This window comes from Sus scrofa, chromosome 8 (genome assembly GCF_000003025.6).
Source record: "Sus scrofa isolate TJ Tabasco breed Duroc chromosome 8, Sscrofa11.1, whole genome shotgun sequence".
Lineage (NCBI taxonomy): Eukaryota > Metazoa > Chordata > Mammalia > Artiodactyla > Suidae > Sus > Sus scrofa.
The window spans coordinates 46,353,151-46,376,870 of NC_010450.4; positions in this window are offsets into that span (position 1 = coordinate 46,353,151).

Here is a 23,720-nt window from a genome sequence, read left to right on the forward strand (position 1 = left end):
CCCCCATTAAAAAATAAGAAAAATGGTCTCAAATCAATAACTTAACTTTATAACTGGATAAACCAGATATAGAAGAATAAACTGAACTCAAAGATAGCAGAAGGAAGGAGAAAAGAGGATTATAGCAGATTGTTAAATGGAGAATAGAAGGAAAAACAAATAGAAATTCAATCAGCCACAATTTTGTTCTTTGAAAAAAATCAATAAAATTGACCAAAATGAAAGATAACGAACTCAAATTATAAAACTCAGAAATGAAAATGAAATACTAAAGCTGATGTTTCAATTATAAAAAGAATACATAAGAATACCATATAGAAGTGCATGTCAAAAATACAAAATGTCTTTTTAGAAACACAAAACTACCAAAAACTTTACAATTTCCAAAAGAAAATATAAAATGTCAACAGGCTTATAACAAGTTAAAAAAAGTGGATCAGTAATTAAAAAAAAAAAACTCCTAATAAAGAAAAGTCCAGAACTTAATGGCTTCAAAGGTGAATTGCACCATACATTTAAAAAAATTAAACTAATTCTTTTCCAATAGTTGTAAAAAAATTGAAGAGCAGATAGGACTTTATATTTCATTTTAAGTCATTTTTTGAAGATAAGATTACCCAGATATCAAGCCAAAAGCATCCCAAAATAACAAAACTGAATACCATAATCCCTTAAGAATATAGATGCAAAGTTCCTCAACAAAGTACTAGCAAGCTGAATCCAGTAGCACATTAAAATGACTACATACCATGGAGATTGAGATTTTTTTCTAGGAATGCAGGGATGATTCAATATACACATATTAACACATATGCTATATCATATAATAGAATTAAGAAAAATTATCATCACAATTGATGCAGGAAAACATTTGACACTCTTTCATTAAAATAAAAACTGAACAAACTGGAAGCATGAGGGCACTTTCTCATCCTGATAAAGGGAATTTTTTATAAAACTACAGATAACAGCATACTTAGAGGTGAAACACTGAAAGATGTCCCTTAAAATCAGGATGAAGACATGTATGCCCACTCCTACCACCTCCATTAATTATTTCCCTGGAATTTCTAGGTAGAGGAATTAGGTAAGAAAAAGAAACAGAGGGCATCTAAATTAGATTGTAAAAGTGAAATTATCTCTGTCCACCGACAAAGCATGATATAAATAAAATATCCTAAAGAATCCATATGGAATCTTTTAAAACTTTCAAACAAATTCAAGAAAACAACAAGCTACGAGATCAACAGAAAAAAACAGTCATTTTTATATAATAACAACAAATAATTCAAAAAGAAACTAACAAAATATTTCAATTACAATATCATCAAAAAGATTGAAATAGTTAACTATAAATTTAACCAAAGAGGGGCAAGGTATGTACACTGAAAACTACAAAACATTGCTGAACAAACATAAAGACCTAAATAAATGGAGAGAAAATCTATGTTCATGGATTGGAAGACTTAATATTGTTTAAGTGACAATATGCCCCAAATTGATCTAAAGATTCAATGAAATCTTCATCAAAACCTTAATGATGTTTTATTCAGAAGTGAAGAAGAAAAAACTGATCCCCAAATTCTTAGGTAATTGCAATATGCCTTGAATAAACACAGTGATCTTGAAAAGACCAAGGTGGAAAACTCAAACATCCCAACTTCAAAGCCTACTACAATTCTCAATAATCAGTGTGATATTTGATTATTGAGAATTGTAGTAAGAATTTGTTATCAGTGCCATAAGGATAGACCAACAGATCAACAAAATAGAATAAATAGTCCAGAAATTAACCAATGTTTCTCTTTGAAAATGGCCAGGAACATTCGATGGAGGAAATATAGTGATCTTTTCAACCAGTGTTGCTGGGGCAGCTGGATATATACATGTAAATCATTTCATATGCAAAAATTATTTCAAAATGGATGAAAGGCCTAAATAAAAGAACTAAAATTATTAAACTCTTAGGAGAAAATATAGGAATAAATCCTCATCATCTTGTATTTCATAATGGTTTCTTGGATGTGATACTAAAAGTATAAGCAACAGAATGAAAAAAAAAAGTTGACTTCATTTAAAACTTTCCCTTATTAAATGAAGCTATTAAGAGACTTAAAAGATAACCTACAGAAAGTGAAAATACATGGAGATCTTTTTTTGGTCTTTTTTTTTTTTTTATGGCGGCACTCATGGCATATGAAAGTTCCCAGGCTAGGGGTTGAAATGGAGATTTAGCTGCAGGCCTATGCCACAGCCAAAGCAATGCTGGATATAAGCCATATCTGTGAACACAGCTCATGGCAACTCGGGATCCTTAACCCACTGAGCAAGGCCAGGGAGCGAACCTGCATCTTCATGGATACTAGTCAGGTTTGTTATTGTTGAATCACAATAGGAACTCTGAAGGTCACGTGTGATAAGGATCTATTGTCCAGAATACATGAAAAGGATCAGGAACATATCTAAGAACTTAATAGAAATGTAGGAAGTCTGAAGATAATTGATTAATGCCTTTAAAATGCTGAACGCAAATTATTTCAAGCCTATATGCTATCAAATACTGACCAATGGAGAAGGCAGAATAAATATGTTTTTCAGACATACAAAGATTAAGCAAATGTACCTTCCTCATACCATTTCTCAGGAACATCTTGGAAAACAAATGAATAAAAGGCCTGAGGTTCCAGAAAACAAGGGATGTAACAACGGAGAAAGGTAAAGGAAACACCTGGGATGATGTTGAAGGGGGCTCTGAAGACAAAAGTTGTGCCCCAGGACAAACTGGAGCAGAAAGCTGATTGGGAAGATTTCTTCAGTGAGATAAATTTGGTAAAAATATGTGTTTGAACTAATTGAGAGAATTTTATATGACTGGGAAAAGGTGGGGTTTGAATTTCAAGTATATAGCAGAACTAAGCCAAAAAATAGTCATTAACCCCAGGAAATACAAAATTCTGTGCAGGAAAAGAAGACATCAGAAAATACTGTACATTTGTATTGATAATTGTCAATATAAAACAAAGTTATAATAATGTAAGTATTAAATGATGCTCCAGTCATAATTATAACATTGATAAAAGGATACATATTTGGGAAATGTGAAATCTGCATAGGATAAAGGAAGGGGCTAAATTATTATTTCTATATTGGGAAACCTATAAATAATGCCTAAAACTCACAAAAGAACAAATACTCACACCAGCATGTTTTTGAGAAGCCTTAAACTAAATGTTAAAACAATCCCTTAACGCAAGGGCAAATAATTACTACTAGGGAAGCAGAAATGAAGGATAAAGAAGGAGACTGGACACTGTTTTTTATCTTAAAGATCATAAAACTGAAAGATTCTTAAATTATGCACGTGGATTAATTTGAGTAAAATAAAAAAAATAATATGATAAGCAAATATACTAAAACTATACATTGCTAAAGGAAAATAAGGTAGAATTGGGACAAAAAGTACCTGAAAACAACACAGATCATTAATTTTTATTTTTATCATTCAATGATGGTATTCTTCAGTGGAAAAGAAATATCAAGGATCATGAACTTCATGGCTCATCTCTTAGAGAAAATAATTGTGAATTTCAATGACATATCCTTTTGAAAACATATAGCTATTCTATTTAGATATAAAACAAAAATAAGTGTGGCAGGAAAAATAAATAAGTGAAACAGAATAAAATGATAAAACATCTGCTAGCTTTGAAGAAAAGTTGAATTATACTTAAATACTTAGCATTTAAGGCACATTTTGTTGAAAATTTTGAGATTATCTGGTGAAAAAATTATATATATTAAATATATTTACATTTTTATAACTGCCAGTTTATATGAACTGAAATATTAAATATTTTAATGTTTTTGTGTATATAAATTTGAGGGAATAATTTTGAGGTGTACCACCTCCATTACTATTATCCTTTTTTTAAAAATTGAAGTATAGTTGATATACAATGTTTGTTAGTTTTGTGTACAGCAAAGTGATTTGATTACATATGTGTATGTACAAATCTTTATTATTTTAAAGTTATTTTCATTATAGTTTATTACAACATATTAAATATAATTCCCTGTACTATGCAGTAGGACCTTGTTGTTGATCTACTTTATATATATTTGTGTGTATCTGTTAATACCAAACTCCTAATTTAACCCTGTCCCACCCTTTACCCTTTGGTAAACATAAATGTGTTTTCTACTTCTGTTTGTTTCTGTTTTGAAAGTAAGTTCATTTGTACTGTATTTTAGATTCCACATATAAGTGTTATCATGTGTTTGTCTTTTTCTCATTTCACTTAGTTTCATAATCATATATGATTATCCTGAAAGAGGCCATCGTCATCTCTTACTAGATGTATTTTAAAAACCTCCTGACAAGTGTCCCCATTATAGCCGCTGCCAAGTTTCAGTTCAATCTCAACAGAGTAGAGTTGAAGGTAAATCACCAACATAAAGCCTTTACTGAAATGTTATCTCCAGGCCGTCACCAATGACCTTTTTCTAACCATTGACTCCCTAACCCCATTTCCTACTTTCTCCACAGCACACTTATCACAATACATGTTATCATAAAATAAGTGACTGATTAGGATATAGCATCTATCATATAAAATTAACTTAGTAAAAATGCCAATGGGATTGTGATTTTTTTCTTTTGGCTTTTGAAATACATTTTTTTTTTCTGGGTTGGCACAATTAATTTTTCAATAGATTCTTACTCAACAAAAGTCACTGAAGTATCATTCTAATTGACACTGTGTGTGTGTGTTTTTCTTTTTGTCTTTTTAGGGATGCTCTTGCAGCATATGGAAGTTCCCAGGTTAGGGGTCGAATCAGAGCTGTAGCTGCTGGCCTATGCCACAGCCACTGCAACACCAGATCCAAGCCATGTCTATGGACTATGCCACAGCTTACGGCAATGCCAGATCCTTAACCCACTGAACAAGGCTAGGGATTGAACCTGCATTCTCATGGATACTAGTTGGGGTGATTTCTTCTGAGCCTCCATGGGAATTCTTGTGTGTCTGTTTCAATTCCTGGGAAATTAGATGTAAACATTTATGCAGACTTTTATATAGACATATAGATTGTAGAATGAGATAATGTGAAAGCATTGCTAAGACACTTTATTTCTATTTTCCAAAAAAAACTGGTTACACAGAGTAGTGTAATTTTAAAAATCATTCAGAAAATGATCATTCACTCACCAAACATCTAAAAAAAATTTGTGTTGGCTCTTCCAAAATGACTCAGATGGTATCTTACTAATATCCCATAAGATCTTTGTCCTTTCATTTTTTTCATCTCTAAAGTATAGACTCTGAAATACCTTTTTCTTTTTCCTTCAAACTTGATGCACTTTGAAGTCTAATATTTTTTACTTCAATAAATCAACTGCACTTTGCTGCATGATATTACTGAAATTTCTTTAAGTGTCATCTCCTCTTTGCCTACTTTACAGCCAAACTAGACATCCTTTCCTTCACGATGTGAACTTCCCTCAGTCTTTTCCCACTGTGTCTGTAGAAAACACTCATTTTCCATTTGTCTTTTATTCCAGGAACCCTTTCAGGCCAGGCACATTGCAAAACCTCAGTTCCAGCTGCCCAACTAAATTCCAGTAAAGTTGAATTCTTTTATCTCTACTTCATTAGGCTGTCAACTTCATAAATACAAGAAAATGAATGTGTTTTCCTTCATTTAATTCTCTAATCCTGCACATAGTAGGGCCATAAAGTTTTTTTAATATTAAATAACATGAGTGAATATTTTCTGAAGGATCAAGTGTCTTTTATTTGTGTAGCACAAAGACACATAAGACTTTACCCTTTTTTCCCCCCATCCTTCAAGGGGATGGAGTTGAGTGGGAGTCTTGAAAACGGAGTCCTTAGAGCAAATTTGACGTAGATGTCAAAATGAAAAATAACAAAGTTTGTGGTGTGCCCTGGCTTAGTCCACTAATTAATAAAGAGACACAGTGTGGGTGTTAGAATCTGCACCAGGAGCCCTCACTATTCAAGCATTTCCTTCTTGGCACTAGCTACCACTTCCCCTGGTTCCATCCCATTTTCCTAATGATCAAACCCCCACCAGGTGGAAAAGGAAAGAGGGAACAAGGTGATAACAAAGATTCTTTGGTCCCCTGTGGATACTGAAGAATTCCATTTGGTCCTAGGTTAGAAATAAGTTATTAAGAAATTTTTTTTAGGGAGTTTCCGTCGTGGCGCAGCAGAAACGAATCCAACTAGGAACCATGAGGTTGCAGGTCCAATCCCTGGCCTCGCTCAGTGGGTTAAGGATCTGGTGTTGCCGTGAGCTGTGGTGCAGGTTGCAAATGCGGCTCGGATCTGGCATTGCTGTGGCTCTGGTGTAGGCCAGCAGCTACAGCTCCGATTAGACTCCTAGGCTGGGACTCTCCATATGCTGCTGGTGTGGCACTAAGAGGACAAAAAGACAAAAAAAAAAGGAATTTTTAAAAAAATTTATTGGCGTTTAGTTGATTTACAATATTGTGTTAGTTTCAGGTGTACAACAGAGTGAATCATCTTCAGATTATTTTCCCATGTAGGTTATTACAGAATATTGAACAGAGTCCCTTGTGCTATGCAGTAGGTCCTTGTTAGTTATATATTCTATACATAGTAGTGTGTATATGTCAATCTCAAACTCCTAGTTTATCCTTTCCTGAATGTTTCCCTCTTGGCAACCATAAGTTTGACTTTGAATTCTGTAAATAAATTCATTTGTATAATTTTACATTTATTATTTTTAATTTTTTATTAAAATATAGTAGATTTACAGTTTTGTGCCAACTTCTACTCATTTGTATCATTTTAAAAAATTAGATTCCGCATATGATATCCTGTGATATTTGTGTTTCTAGGTCTGACTTACTTCATTTAGTATGATGATATCTAGGTTCATCCACGTTGGTACAAATGGTGTTATTTCATTGTTTTTTGGGGGGCTGAGTAATATTCCATTGTATAATGTACAACATCTTTATCCATTCCTCTGTCAATGGACATTGATATTGATTCCGTGTCTTGGCTATTGTAAACAGTGCTGCAATGAATAATGGGTGCATGTATCTTTTCTAATTATGGTTTTCTCTGGATATATACCTAGAAATTGATTTGATGAATCATATGGTAGCTTTGTATTTAGTTTTTAAGACACTTCCACACAGTTCTGATTTACATCCTCCCCAACAGTTTAGGAGAGTTCTCTTTAATCCACATCCTCTCTGACATCTATTATTGGTAGAATTTTTGATAATGGCCATTCTGACAGTGTGAGATGATAATTCATTATGGTTTTCATATGCATTTCTCTATTGCTGAGCACCTTTTCATGTACTTTTGGCCATCTGTCTGTCTCCATTGTAGAAATGTCTATTTAGATTTTATATTAATTTTTATTTATTTATTTATTTATTTTTTGTCTTTTTGCCATTTCTTGGGCTGCTCCCGTGGCATATGGAGGTTCCCAGGCTAGGGGTCTAATTGGAGCTATAGCTGCCAGCCTATGCCACAGCCACAGCAATGTGGGATCCAAACCACGTCTGCAACCTACATGACAGCTCACGGCAATGCCGGATCGTTAACCCACTGAGCAAGGGCAGGGACCGAACCCGCAACCTCATGGTTCCTAGTCAGATTCATTAACCACTGCACCATGACAGGAACTCCTATATTCATTTTTCAATTGGGTTTTTTTTTTGACATTGATCTGCATAAGCTGTTTGTATATTCAAAATGACTATACTACCCAAGAAAATCTACAGACTCAATGCAAGATCTAATAACCATTGGTATTTTTCACAGAACTAAAAAAATTAAAAAAAAAATTTTTGGAAACACAAAAGACCCCCAATGGCCAAAGCAATATTGAAAAAGAAAAACAGACCTGGAAGAATGTGGCTCCCTGACTTCAGACTATACTACAAGGCTGCAGTCATCAAAATGGCATGGCACTGGCATAATAACAGAAATATAGATCAAGGGAACAGGATAGAAAGCCCATAAATAAATCCATGCACCTATGGGAGGCTTATCTGTGACAAAGGAGGGAAGAATATATGGTAGAGAAAAGATAGTCTCTTCAATACAGTGCTAAGAAAACTGGACAGCTACATGTAAAAGAATGAAATTAGGAAATTCCTCTGTGGTACAGAGGGTTAAGGATCTAGTGTTGCTGCAGCTGTGGAATAGGCCACAATTGTGGTGAAGGTTTGATCACTGGCCCAGGAACTTCCACATATCATGGGTGTGGCCAAAAATAAGAATAAAATTAAAATATTCTCTAATACCATACACAAAAGTAAACTCAAAATGGATTAATGACTTAAATGTAAGGTCATATACTATAAAACTCTTAGAGGAAAACACAGGCAGAATACTCTGACATAAATAGCAGCAATATAATTTTGGATACTCCTTCTGAGTAATGAAAATTAAAACAAAAATAAACAAATGGGACCTAATTAAACTCAACATCTTTTGCACAGCAATGGAAACCACAAACAAAAGAACCCACAGAATGGGAGAAAATATTGCAAATAAAGTGACCAACAAGAGATTTACCTCCAAAATATAAAAAGACCTCATGTACCTTAATAATATCTAAGTTGCTAAGAATTAACCCTTCACTTTTTTTTTTTCCTTTTTAGGGCCTTACTCACAATATACAGAAGTTCCCAGGAGTTGAATCAGAGCTACAGCTGCCAGCCTACGGGCCTGGGCCACAGCCACAGCAATGTGGGATCCAAGTCACATCTGCGACCTACACCACAGCTCACAGCAATGCCAGATCCTTAACCCACTGAGCAAGGCCAGGGAACAAACCCGCATCCTCATGGATACTAGGTTGGATTCCTTTCCACTAAGCCACGATGAGAACTCCAACCCTTCACAACTTTATCTTAAAATTGGTAAGAGCAAAGGGCAAAAGGGGTTGCTTTACTCCTAAATGCACCAACCAATGGGCTTTTGTGCTAAAAACTATGTCAAAGTGTTTAATCGAGACATTTTGGTTTTAATTTCCTAAATTCTGCTCATTGTCCTCAGAGGTGTTCTGTCCCCCAAACCCTTTAAAACATACTATATGTTCAATTTCTTTGAAGCAATTTTTTTGCAGAGCTTCCTCTGTTCTGCATCAGCTGAAAGAAAGTAACTTATTTCCTTCATATCTCTTGGTTCACTTCAACAGACTAGGGTTATAAGGGAAAATTGAGAGATTTTTAATTATTTGACAAATATTTATGTCATCAAATAAATGTGATTTTGCTTTTTATAATAAAAGGTTAGATAATTGCAGCTCAGCTGAATTGAGTTTTTTTTTTTGCTGAATTTTTATTTAATTCAACTTTTTAGTTTCTGTTAGAGATTATCAAGTAGAAATGCAGACTTATGCATTGGCTAACAACAAAATTTTAACAAATATTTAATGCTATATTAAGTTTTGAAATATATTGTAGTAGTTTTAAAGTTGGAATGTAATCATTAACTGGCACATTTTATGGCAAGTAGAAATGTATTCTCCCTTTCAAATCTAAGTGTTTATTTTGTCTCTGCCACCTATTTTGAAAGGTTAGAAATTGCTTTTAGGATTTATCCCTCTGTGCATAGAAATACACTTTTGTTAAAAATTCTTTTTTAAGGTTATCTATTTTTCTCTACAGTGATGGAGATTTGATCAAAAAGTCAGCCTTTAAAAACATCCTTGCCATCTTCCTACTTTCCAGCATGTATTATTAATTCAAGGGTTTGCAACATAGAATTGTTAGTGTGGCTGGAAATTGAACAAATGTAGTAAGTATTATTGTAACTTATTTTCAGAGTTGAAGACTAAAAGAGTTTTAAGCCTGGATGTGCAAATTTGAGTAACATATCTAAAAAGTAGGTGATAGTATGTGAATTTCAGATCTACTTTTCCTTTGATTTTGTGAGTATTTAAAATGGTTTTTGTTAAAATATCTAGAAGATTGCTTTACTATTCCATGTTCTTTATATCCATGAAAGCAATTAATTATTTTTTTCTTTCCAGGGCCATACTTGTAGCATATGGAAGTTCCCAGGCTAGGGGTGGAATCAGAGCTACAGCTGCCAACCTACACCACACAAGAGCAATGTGTGATCTGATCCATATCTGTGACCTACATTGCATCTCAAGGCATCTCTGGATCCTTAACACACTGAAAGAGGCCAGAGATTGAACCTGAATCCTCATGGATACTAGTTGGATTCTTAACCTGCAGAGCCACAATTGGAACTCCTGAAAGTAGTCAATTTTTATAAAAATCCAAACCAGTAAGATAGTAAATCCAAGAAATAGATTGAAAACTGTTTCTAAATATAAATTGTAAGTAAGGAGCAGACAGGAATCAGATTCCTGATAGGAACTCATTATTTGATTAAAATATATTTTTAAATAAATGCAGAAGTAATGGCTTAATTCATAAAATTTATTGAACAATATGGGAAAGTACGTGGCAAATTATTAATGTAAACATATATTGATGAAGACAGTAAGAAAAATTTGAATAAACCAATGGAAATATGGACTAAATGCATGCTCCACATACTAATGGTCAGTAAACATAAAGTATATTCAAAGTTTGTAGTAAAAGCAGATGCAAATTTAAAAGGTTGTATTTTTGCCTACAAGCTTATTAGATTGGAATGAATGATAATATGCAGTGTAGGGTGCATGTTCTAATGTAACATTGATGGGCTATTTACATTTTCCTGGAGGTAATTAAGCAATATGTGCTGCATGTATATCATTTATGGTAATCTCACTTGGAGAAATTTACCCTAAAGAAGTAATTATGAAAATTTGAAAACAAAGATATACATTCCCCCAGAGTTTAGATGAATAGAGTGTTCAGTATTTGCTAATATGTCCATTTCTTAAGATGTTTTTCCAGTATTTTTAAATGAATAAAATATTTCCAAATATAATACATATATGATTCCTATAGTGTAGTGGCAAAGTTGAAGAATATAGGACATTTTCAGGGTGGTAGATTGAACTATTTTAGAAATGATTAGAATTTGACCAACCATACCTTTGGTCTTACTTGGATGTTAAAGTCTATTTATTATACTGGGACCTGATATTCATAGGGAAATACAGTGCTTCAAACATATGGCATTTTAAATAAATCTCTTTATCTCCAGGTGTATTCTGTTCTTTTTTTCCTTTTTTTTTTTTTTAATTGAGGCATAGTTGATGTCCAAGATTCAGATGTATAATGTATTGATTCACAATTTTTGGAGATTATATTCCATTTATAGTTATTATAAAGTATTGGCTGTATTTCCCAGGCTATACAGTACATCCTCGTAGTTTATTTATTTTAACCACAGATTCAATTTCAGTACTTCTGATTGATCTGTTCATATTTTCAACTTCTTTCTGGCTCGGTCTTGGGAGATTATTCCTTTCTAAGAATATGTCCATTTCTTGCCTATAGTAGTTTCTTATGGTCTGTCGTATTTCCATGTTGTCAGTTGTAATTTTTTTTTCATTTATACTTTTATTAATTTGAGCACTCTCCTTTTTTTCTTGTTGATATTCTTAACAGAATATTACTCTTTTTAAAGTACTTTTATATGGGGGTACACATAACAGATGCTATCTGTTCTAAACATGATATTTTTAAAAGCAAAAAGAGAGTATGAAAACAATCAGAATAGTTTTTATAACTGAAAGGAGAAAAGATTATGGGATTGAGGAAAATCACAGAAATAGATTCTACAAAGCTGGTAAAATCAAATTCCTAACTTTATTGATAGTTTTTATTTTAGTATTTATTCATTTATTTTTGCTTTTTATGGCCTCACTTGCAGCATATGGAAGTTCCCAGGCTAGAGATCAAATCTGAGCTATAACTTACTGGCCTACACCACAGCCACAACAATGCCAGATCTAAGCCGAGTCTGTGACCTACACCATAGCTCATGGGAACACCAGATCCTTAACCCATTGAGAAGAATCAGGGATCAAACCCTCATCCGCATGGATTCTAGTCAGTTTTGTTACCATTGAGCTACAATGGGAACTCTGGGTAGGTATATTTTATTGTTTGTCCTCATACCTTACATATATATCCCATGTATTTTTGAATATCTAATATTATAAATACAAATTATAAGGAAGACAATCCTATAATTATCAGTGTCTCCCTTTAAGAAAAGACATACATTTATAAATCTTTGCAATGCTAATTTGGTAATACTTCAAATTACAATGGTATAGGATACATGCTATAGGATATTATATGACAGCACAGTAAAGGATTTTCTTCTATTCTTCAAGTGGAAAGAGTTTAGGATAATCGGGTACTAGTTAGGATAATGTGTCATTGAAACATCTTGTTTGTCCTACTGTGAATAGCACAAAAATACATCTCAGATAAGATCTTTGCCCCCAGAATAGGAGAAAAGGATAGATCTAGGGACAGGTTTAAAGTAAAAAGGCTTTAAATGTGATTTGCTAAACTCACCTCAAGTATCTGACTTTCCTCATCCCTCTAAACTGCACACTTTTAGTGGTGGACACTGTCGTCTCTCTGGCAAGGCCATTCCTTTGTGGGTGGACCTACATGAAGTTTGATTTAAGGCTATGAAGATCTTCTCAGTTTAATCATCTATAGGCAATCCCATCGGGGCTCAGTGGAAATGAATCTGACTGGTATCTGTGGGGATGCAAGTTTGATCCCTGGCCTTGATCAGAGGGTTAAGAATCCAGCATTGCCTTGAGCTGTGGTTTAGGTGGCAGACATAGCTCAGATACTGTTTTGCTGTGGCTGTGTGGGCCAACAGCTACAGTTCTGATTTGACCCCTAGCCTTGGGAGTTCCATACACCATAGTGTGGCCCTAAAAACACACACACACACACACAAATCAAGTATAAATTAGTCTTCATTTTTGTAAGCTTCATAAATATGTATTATGCTCCCCCTCAAACTGTGAATAAAAATGAAACTGAGATCATACATATCTCATGGTGAATTATAAATTTATTTTTTTGAAGTGGCTAAGGGTTTTGCTTTATTCCTACCTCAGATACATAAAACTGCTCCCTCTTTTCCATCCACTCTGGCCTCTGTCACCTGATGTCTTGAAATCCTGTGTTATTCTGAGGACTTACATTTGTTGGCATACTTCTCTACCAGTTCTGAGGATGGGGAGGTTTTTCTCTCCTAATCCTGCACAAACCCAAACTTAAGATTTTATATTTCTGCAAGTCCAGGGAGAGAAAAGTATACCAGACACACTTTGCAAAATATAGAATGAGAGTAGTAGGTTCACTTGACCCCAAAACCTGTAGCCTTCATTACTGGGCTACACTTTTCCACTTGGTCATCCTTAGGAGAAGTGACAAAAGGTAAAGATATGGTCCTATAACAGAGACTTTATGGGAAATTGTCTGGAACCTTACCTAGCTCTCAAAAAAGCAAACACTCGTAGAATTTCTAAAATCCTTTTGTTTAAAATTTCCCCTAGGTCATTTTCATTGCTAGGAAGTATGAGAGCATTTACAAAAGGAGCAACAAGCTCCTTCATTAAAGACCTAAGAGGTTAGTCTCCATGGAAGGGAAGCAGGTCAACCAGAGCTACTGGAGAGGAAATAGGGTGTGTGGAATTCATCCAAGGGTTGATATTATGTTGAAGTAAATGAAAATGAAAAAATTCTATTCTTTAATAGCAATATTTATCCCTTAGTCTCTTTCCCCAGTTCTACACATTATGTAAAATAGGATTTAGGATTATAGAGGTTGGAAATGTTATGACTGAAAATGCTCTTAGGCATCCTGTAAGCCACAAACTTTACTTGCAAAACAAGAAAATTGAACCCAGAGAGAGGAACATATTTACCAAAGCCACAGAGTATCATAGACTCTGGACTTCCCAGGGCATTCATTCTTTACACTAATTACTCATTTTTAATCTTTTTATGTTTACTTTGCTCATAAGTTCACAAAAAACTTTCTAATTTAGCTTCTTTACTGTGTATACATAGGAACTGTTCTATGAACACGGTGGTTATACTTGAGCACAATGTTGATTTGTAGAAATTGTGAAAGATTATCCCTGCAGTGTGTAAGGCCTTTTTTTCAAGGTAAAACAATCTTTCTGCCCATACTCTGTAAGAGAGCAGCTCAAAGGTGATAACGGGACTTCAGGCATAAGTAAATTAGTCTTTATATAATCATATCCATGTCATCAGTTGGAAGATTGTTTTGAAGTTTAGAAATCCCCTTTGAATAGTGATGATGCCTAGGCTAGTGAAAATTGAATTGCAGCATTAAAAATGGTAAGAAGTTTCCAGTCCTTGGAGGCTGAGCCGTAGATGAGTATAGCTCTCTACTGTACCCTGAAGACCTTGAGCAAAATGTAATGATTGGAAGAATATTAAAGTACCTTGTTATTTTAAAATCAAACTAAGTCACTTTTTAAAATTCTCTTTCCACTCTACCCCCCTTTCTTTCCATAAGAATAATATGAACTTAGGTGGGAACTGACAAATATGACATATTTATTTGGGATGCTGTAAAGTGTTTTTTAAAATGCATTTCTTCCTTATACACTCAATCAAAACACACTTTTAAAGAGAGTCAGCACATTTATCAAAGGGTATGTTGTTCAATTTTTGTGGTTTCTATCTTGAGCAAGGCATTATCTGTAGGGCTCTAGTTAGCTCAGCAAAAGTATTCTGTCTCATCAATCTCTGTGCTGCTCTTAAGGCTACATCAGCCGCCAAGCCTCTGCTCAGTGTGGGAGCAAATAGGGAAGAGTCTCTTTAAACTCTCTTTTTCTAAGTAGGTTAACTTTGATATGACCTAGGTATTTTAGAGTGGTTGTTATATATTTTATTGCCTGGTATATTTATCAACAGAGCTGAATTTTCATGTCTTGGACAGTCATGATGGGAAAGGAATGGTAAGATTTTGTTTTTGTTAGGCTTTGGATAATTTTTGTTGTCATTGACAACCCTTAACATGATAATGTGCCATATTGAATGATAATATCTTTAACATTAGAAACCCCTTACTATTGTAACACTTGATGAATCTTAAAAGGATCTGAATGGAATAATTTCATTCAGAAAGAAACTTGGAAACAAAGCAGCCTTGAGCTATGCTGTGAAATACTGCTCTGTTTTCATTAAAATTTGTTGAAACAGGGAGTTCCCATTGTGGCGCAGTGGAAATGAATCTGACTAGGAACCATGAGGTTGTGGGTTCGATCCCTGGCCTCGCTCAGTGGGTTAAGGATCCAGCATTGCCGTGAGCTGTGATGTAGTTTGCAGACGCAGCTCGGATCTGGTGTTGCTTTGGCTGTGGTGTAGGCTGGCAGCTGTAGCTAAGATTAGACCCCCCAGCGGGTGTGGCCCTAAAATGACAAAAGACAAAGAAAAAATTGTTGAAACACATTAAGGTGTTTTATATAAAATTTTTGTCTTTGCTGTACTTAGGAAATCACTTACAAGTACTTTGAAGATTAAAGGGAAAGGAGCATATTGATATAGAAAAAAAGATAAAACTCACCCTTATCACCATTTTACATGCCTCAGTCCTACCTTCAATTACTGTTTTTATGTAGTTAAACCCCAATAAATACCTCCAGCCCTGACTTTTCTTTCAAGTGTCCGCTGAGCTATGTACTTAGATGTTACAAATATTTACTCCATTGTCTCAAACCTCCTTCTCCTCACCAAACCAGATATTTTCTTTTTAAATCTCTCATATCTCAACAGCATTACCATTTTTTAGGTCATCCAAGATTATTTTGGAGTTTTCTTTTAGTTATCCTCTCCATGTCAAGTAAACTCTCCCTACTCTGACATCTAAGAAATTTCCAAAATCTGTTCAAGCTGCATGTGTACAGTATCCATTCCTTCTTTTGCATTTCCACCATTGCAACAATCTCTATGATCCATCTAAATGGTTATATGGAGGATTTTCTTTTTTTTTTCTTCTAGTTTTACAGAGATAAAATTGACGTAAAACACTATATAAGTTTAAATGTACAGCATAACAATTTGATTTACATACATCATGAATTGGTTATCATAAGTTTAGTAAACACCCATCATATCACACAAATATATATAAATAAATATTTATATACATACAAAAGTAAAGACGTGGATTTTTTTCTTTGTGTTGAGAACATTTAAGATTTACTCTCTTAAGTTTCAGATATAGCATAGAGCAGTGTTAATCATATTTATTATGTTATAAATACATCCCTAGTACTTATTTATTTTATAACTAGATATTTATACATTTTGAACACCTTCATCCAATTCCTCTCCACCCACCCTTACCTCTGGTAACCCTCAATCTGATCTTTTTTCCGTAAGTTTGTTTTGAAGTATAATTGATTTACAACATTATGTTAGTTTCTGTTACATAGCAGGTGATTTTCTATTTCTACAATTTTCAAAACGTCTAGTTACAATATGTCACCATACAAAGCTATTATATAGTTATTGACCATATTCTCTGTCATATTTTATACCCATGACTAATTTATTTTGCAACTGGAACTTTGTGCCTCTTAGACCCTTCATCTATTTTTCTCCTCCCCTCAAGCAACCAGCTGTTTGTTCTCTATATCTGCGGCTTTGTTTCTGTTTTAAGTTTGTTCAACTGCTTTGTTTTTTAGATTCTACGTATATGTGAAATCATACAGTATATTTCTTTCTGACTTATTTCATCTAGCATAATACCCTTTAGGCCCATCATGTTATCACAAATAACAAGAGTTCATTCTTCTTTAATGTTGAGTAGTAGTCCATTGTAAATATGTACCACACCTGCTTTATCCATTTATCTGCTGATGGACACTTGGGTGGCTTCCCTATTTAGGCTATTGTAAGTGATGCTGCAGAGAACATATGGGCATACATCTTTTCTAATTAGTGCATCATAGATGAAAGTAAATTATATATTCTTTCACTTTCAAGTATTAATTTTTTTGTCCACTTTACTAGAAAACTTATTTGAGTCTTCTTTGTTATACTCCTTGGTACATGAAGCTAAAACCCCAAAGGGAAAAAATTATGGGTCATTCAATGTTCAATGTTTTCTACCGTCTCCCTCTCCCTCCCTCTCTCTCTCCCTGTCATTCTCTCTCTGTCTTTGTCTCTGTTTCTTTCTCATATCTATCTATCTTTCTAGCCATTATCCATCAATACCATGTATCTATGATATAACTATTTTCTTTCTTTCTCTCTCCTTTGGGGTTTTAGCCTCATATACCAAGGAGTATTAATTTGTTCCAACTTGCACACTGAAGAAGAACTTACACATCAACCTGAAAATAGAAAATTATAGATTGTTTTACAATTCTTTTTGTGAATTGTTTCAAAAGTACCTAGATGGAGTCATGTCAAATGGATGAGAAGCTAAGGACCACCTTACAGCTTAGCTTCTCGTCCTTTTGATATGACTCTATCCAGGTATTTTTAAAACAATTCATAAAGAATCTTATGGCTGAAGACTGTGAATGAAAGTAAAATGATTAACTTAAGGTGACTAAATAATATAGTCTAATATTTACTCTAACATTTTGTCTTAGGGGAAGTGTACATTTTTTTTTTTGTCCCTGTGAGTATGTGGGTGTGTGTTACAAAACCATAAGCCTTTTGTGACAAAGTGAAATGACCATCTTAGTCTTGATTTCTTTTCTTCCTTTACTATTGTTTGGATCCTTTTTACTGATGCTTTGTAATCCTTGGGTTTTTGTAAGAATTGGTGGACATTCTTCATCTCTGTTATTACTTGAAACAGAAATTGAATTTTGATTCTGTCTCCTCTTGCACCCACTCCCACACTCTGTGAAACTTCTGGAGATTGAATACAGGTGCCAATCAAACATAGGCTATAGTTTCTGTTACACAGAATCTTCTCCTTGGTTAACCATGCACAATATTTTAGTCTGTTTCCTGACTCTCGTACCCAGGAAGGGGAGAATTTTATAGGGCTTAATAGTTTGGACCAAACGAGCTATTTTCAGATTGATGTGTAAGTTCTTCCCAGTTAGCAGTGGTTGAGGATTTTCTGATATATTTTATTTAAGAATTTCAAACACCTTTCACAGGCTGAGCAGCTGAGGCTTTGCTGTATTGAATCACATGCATTTACAACATAGCAGTGAAGAAAATGAGATCAGAATCTCATGCATGGTGAAGCACAGAGGCAAGACTCTCATTTCTTAGGCATCTTTGTAGGTTAGGATATAACTTCACTTCTGTAGGAACTCTGAAGTTTCTAGAATAATTGCTGAGCTACTGTTGTAATGATTCACCTACCCCTTTGTTCTTTGATCCTTGAAAAAATATTCAGAGATTATTAAAGTGAATATTTTCCAACAGCATGCCTTTTATCTCAAGTAAAAAAATCAGAAAACCAAAACCAAAAAACCAAATCCCAATTTATATATTAAAACCTGATCATGAAGTTATAGCACATTTTTTTTGGACTCACAGTATTCAAACTACTAATGTTTCTCACAATTTTGATTTAGAAATTGATGGTTGGCAATGAAGGAGGTAAAACTATTGATCTGTAATCCTTTTTATCCAGGTATGGGGAGTGGCTTCTCAGGAAATAAAAGAAGGCAGGCAACTCAGTCTAATCTGCTTGTCAACATACTAGGAAAGAGATAATGATATTTCCCACCAGGAAGGTCATTACCTATACCATGTTTTTAATGGGATATATCTGGCTAAGTATTTGCTCAAAGTAAATGAGCTCAGAATCCATGGACCTGACTTCCTGGAAAGGAGGATGTGATTTCCTGGAACATATAAATTTGTGTATAAAAGAGAGAGAGTTTAGAAACAAAATGTTCCTCTGTTATGTGAGGAAAACCCACAAAACCTCAGGTGGTTCACCTATCATTTAAGGTCAGGGACCATCTTTCTAAAGATGGAAGAAAGGAACTGAGTAGCCACCCTGCTATCACTGATCTCCTCATGCATGAGTGAACTGAGCCTCCTAGGCACCATATTTTCTGACAGGAAGATATTTCAAAATTAAAAATTTAGGTGTATGTTCCCACAGTGGTTAGAGTTTCTGTATCTGTTCTTAAAAGTGCCTTTTTTGGACTCATCTTACACTTAATGATGTAACAATTCAAACTACGTAAGAAATGGTGCCATATTTTCCCTGTATGCAGCTAGTCTTTCGATCTGTCTCATACTATTTACTACTCCTTAATTAATGTGCCTTTCCTTTTTTGTCTATTCCATAAAATAGTTATCATTTCTACTTTAAAATAGATACAAAGTGTTTGCATTTCACAGGATTTTGAAGCCAAGTTTTAAGGAATATTGTTAAGACTGGAAAATATGTCTCAGCCAAATGCTTATTTCAGGTACACATAATAACATTACAAAATGATTGAAACAGTCTGACTTTTTCTTCATCATCATCTTAGAATTTTTCAGTAGTATCATTAACATATTATTTAACATTAAAAGCTGCTTATCCTGTCATTTTGACCAACTATATTGTGAGTCCATTAGTAGCCACACATAAAGTTAGGGCTTCAGCAACCTAATTTAAGCAGCAAGACTTAGAAAAGGAGGCCACAGAAATAAACTCACACACCTATGGTCAATTAGTCTTTAACAAAGGAGGCAAGGATATACAACAGAGAAAACAGTCTCTTCAGCAAGTAGTGTTGGGAAAACTGGACAGCCGCATGTAAATCAAAGTAGTTAGAACACTCCCTCAAACTATGCATGTAAATAAACTCAAATGGCTTAAAATCTAAATATAGGACATGACACCATACAACTCCTAGAAGAGAACACAGGCAAAACATTCCGACATAAATTGCACCACTGTTTTCTTAGGTCAGTCTCCTAAGTCAAAAGAAATAAAAGCAATAATAAACAAATGGGACATAAGCCAAATAGGCTTTTGTTCAGTAAAGGAAATCATTGACAAAACAAAAAGACAACCCATAGAATGGGAGCAAATATCTGCAAATGATGTGACCAATAAGAGATTAATTTCCAAAATATACAAAGATCTCATTCAACTCAGTAGCAATGGCAAACAAATAACCCAATTAAAAAATGGATAGAAGACCTAAATAGACATTTCTCCAAAGAAAACAGACAGACGGCCAAGAGGCACATGAAAAGATGTTCAACAAAACTAATTATAAAGAAATGCAAACCAAACCTATAAAGAGGTATCACATCACACTGGTCAGAAAGTCTATCATCAAAAAGTCTGCAAACAATAACTGCTGGAGAGGGTGTGGAGAACAGGGAAACTTCCTACTCTCTTGGTAGAAATGAAAACTGGTACAGCCACTATAAAAAACAGTATAAAAAAAAATAAAACTGTATGGAGTTTCCTTTAAAAAAATTGGAAATAGTAGTGTCATTTGACCCATCAATCGCATTTCTGGGCATATATCTGGAGATAACTCTAATTTGAAAAGATACATGCACCCCAATGTTCATAAGAGTACTATTTACAAGAGCCAAGACATGGAAACTAAGTGTTCATCATCAGATAAATGATTAAAGAAGATGTGATATAAATATATATATAAATACATATATAAACATGTATATATACACAATGGAACATTACTAACCCATAAAAAAGAACAAAATAATGCCATTTACAGCAACACGGATGGACCTAGAGATTGTCATCATATCACTTATATTGGTATATGAAAATGTATTAATTAACTTATTTGCAAACATATACACAGACACAAAACTTATGGTTACTAAAGGAAATAATGGGTTAGGAGAGAGAGATAAACTAGGAGTTTGGGATTAGCAGGTACACAGTACTATATATAAAATGGATAAACAACAGTCTTTCTGTATCACATCAGGAACTATATTTAATATCTTGTAGTAACCTATAATGGAAAAGAAAAGAAAATAAAGATAAAGGGAGCCCACATACAACAAATCTTCTTCACATTGCCACTAAGATAAGTTCTCAGCAGTTATAATTAGATAAAGAACAAGAGAAAAATGTGCTGGAAAGATTAACACAGCACGATCTGAAGAAGTTTATTTCTAGAGCCAATGGATTTTTTTCTTTTTCTTTTTTGCTTTTTTGGCCTGCACATGCAATATATGAAAGTTCCCAGGCAAGGGGCTGAATTGGATCTGTAGTTTCTGGGCCTACTCCATAGCCACAGCAATGCCAGATCCAAGCTGCATCTGCAACCTACACCACAGCTCATGGCAATGCCGGGTACTTAACCCACTGAATGAGGCCAGTGCTTGAACCCTCATCCTCATGGATGCTAGTTGGGTTAGTAACCTGCTGAAATGCAGGGGAAATCCTAGAGCCAAAAGATTTTTAAGGAAGGAAGTTACATCATCCCTAGGGTTCCACATCTGTGGATTCAAACTACTGCAGATTGAAAATATTTTTTTAAAAAAATCCAGGAATCTGCAAAAATAGCAAAATGAATTTTCCTCATGCCAGCAACTATCTATATTGCAATTACTTTGCAATTACTGCCATTTATATACCTTTTACCCTGCATTAGGTGTTATAGGTAATCTAGAGATAATTTAAAGTATACAGGAGGGCTGCATAGATTATATGCAAATACCATGTCATTTTATAAAGATACTAGAGTTTCTGTAGATTTTGATATCTTGAGGGGGTCCTGGAGCCAGTCTCCCATGGACGCTGAAGGTCAACTGTATTTGACTGTCTTTGAGCTAAAGAAACTATCCTCTAGGAAAAGGGTGAATTTGGCATGAGAGATCCATTGGCAGGGAAATCAGGGTAGATCCTAGATCACCATGTGATAACAAAGACTTAAACTAGAAAAGTAGTTCTAAGAATCAATTAGAGATAATATCTTGAGACAAATTTAAGAATAAAACCAAACAGGTTTTATTTGGCAGTATGAGAAAAGGGATAATTCAAAGATGATAATGAGGGTTTTAGCCACTGGGTTTTTTATTTTTTATTTATTTTTCTCCTTTATTTATTTATTTTTAATACTCAAATGAATTTACCACATCTGTAGTTGTAAAATGATCATAACAATCTGATTACACAGGATATCTATCCCACAGCCCAAGCACATTTCCCCACCCCCCAAACTGTCTCCTCTGGAGACTATAAGTTTTTCAATGTCTGTGAGTCAGCATCTGTTCTCCAAAAAATTCAGTCTCTCCTTTTTTCAGGTTCCACATGTCAGTGAAAGCATTTGATGTTGGTGTCTCATTGTATGGCTGACTTCACTTAGCATGATAATTTCTAGGTCCATCCATGTTGCTAAAAATGCTGGTATTTCGTTCATTTTAATGGCTGAGTAATATTCCATTGTGTATATGGACCACATCTTCTGGATCCACTCCTCTGTCCATGGACATTTAGGTTGTTTCCATGTCTTGGCTATTGCAAATAGTGCTGCAATGAACATCAGAGTACATGTGTCTTTGCGAGTCATGGTTTTCTCTGGATAGATGCCCAGGAGTGGGATTGCTAGATCAAATGGTAGTTCTATGTTTAGTTTTCTGAGGCATCTCCATCCTGCTTTCCACAGTGGTTGCATCAATTTACAATCCCATCAACAGTGTACTAGGGTTGCTTTTTCTCCACACCCTCTCCAGCACTTCTTGTTTGTAGACTTTTGGATGGTGGCCATTCTGGCTGGTGTAAGGCGGTACCTCATCATGGTTTTGATGTGCATTTTTCTAAGAATGAGTGATGTTGAACATGTTTTCATGTGTTTTTTTGGCCATCTGTATGTCTTCTTTGGAGAACTGTCTGTTTAGATCTTCTGCCCATTTTTTGATGGGGTTGTTTGTTTTTTTGGTATTGAGTGTTAGGAAGTGTTTATAAATTTTGGAGATGAATCCCTTGTCAGTTGATTCACTTGGAAAGATAATCTCCCATTCTGTGGGTTGTCTTTTTGTGTTGTTTATGGTTTCCTTTGCTGTACAGAAACTTTTAAGTTTAATTATGTCCCATTTGTTTATTGTCATTTTCACTGTCATGACTCTAAGACGTGGATCTGAGAAGATGTTGCTGTTGTTTATGTCAGGGAGTGTTTGGTCTATGTTTTCCTCTAAGAGTTTGATAGTGTCTGGTCTTATATCTAGGTCTTTAATCCATTTGGAGTTTATTTTTGTGTATGGTGTTAGGGAGTGTTCTAATTTCCTTCTTTTCCATGTGGCTGTCCAGTATTCCCAGCACCACTTATTGAAGAGGCTGTCTTTTCTCCATTGTATATTCTTGCCTCCTTTGTCATAGATGAGTTGGCTGTAGGTGTGGGGGGTTAATTCTGGGCTTTCTCTCCTGTTCCACTGATCTATATTTCTGTCTTTGTGCCAGTACCACATATGGTTTTGATGATTGTTGCTTTGTAGTATAGGCTGATGTCTGGGAACCTGATTCCTCCAGCTCCATTTTTCTTTTCCAGAATGTCTTTGGCTCTTCTGGGTCTTCTGTGCTTTCAAACAAACTTTAAGATATTTTGTTCGAGTCCTGTGAAAAATGTCCTTGGTAATTTGATAGGGATTGCATTGAATCTCTAGATTGCCTTAGGTAGTATAGTCATTTTGAGACTATTAACTCTTCCAATCCACGAGCATGGTGTATCTTTCCCCCTATTTGTGTCATCTTTGATTTCTTTAATCAGTGCCTTATAGTTTTCAGAGTACAGGTCTTTTGTCTCTTTAG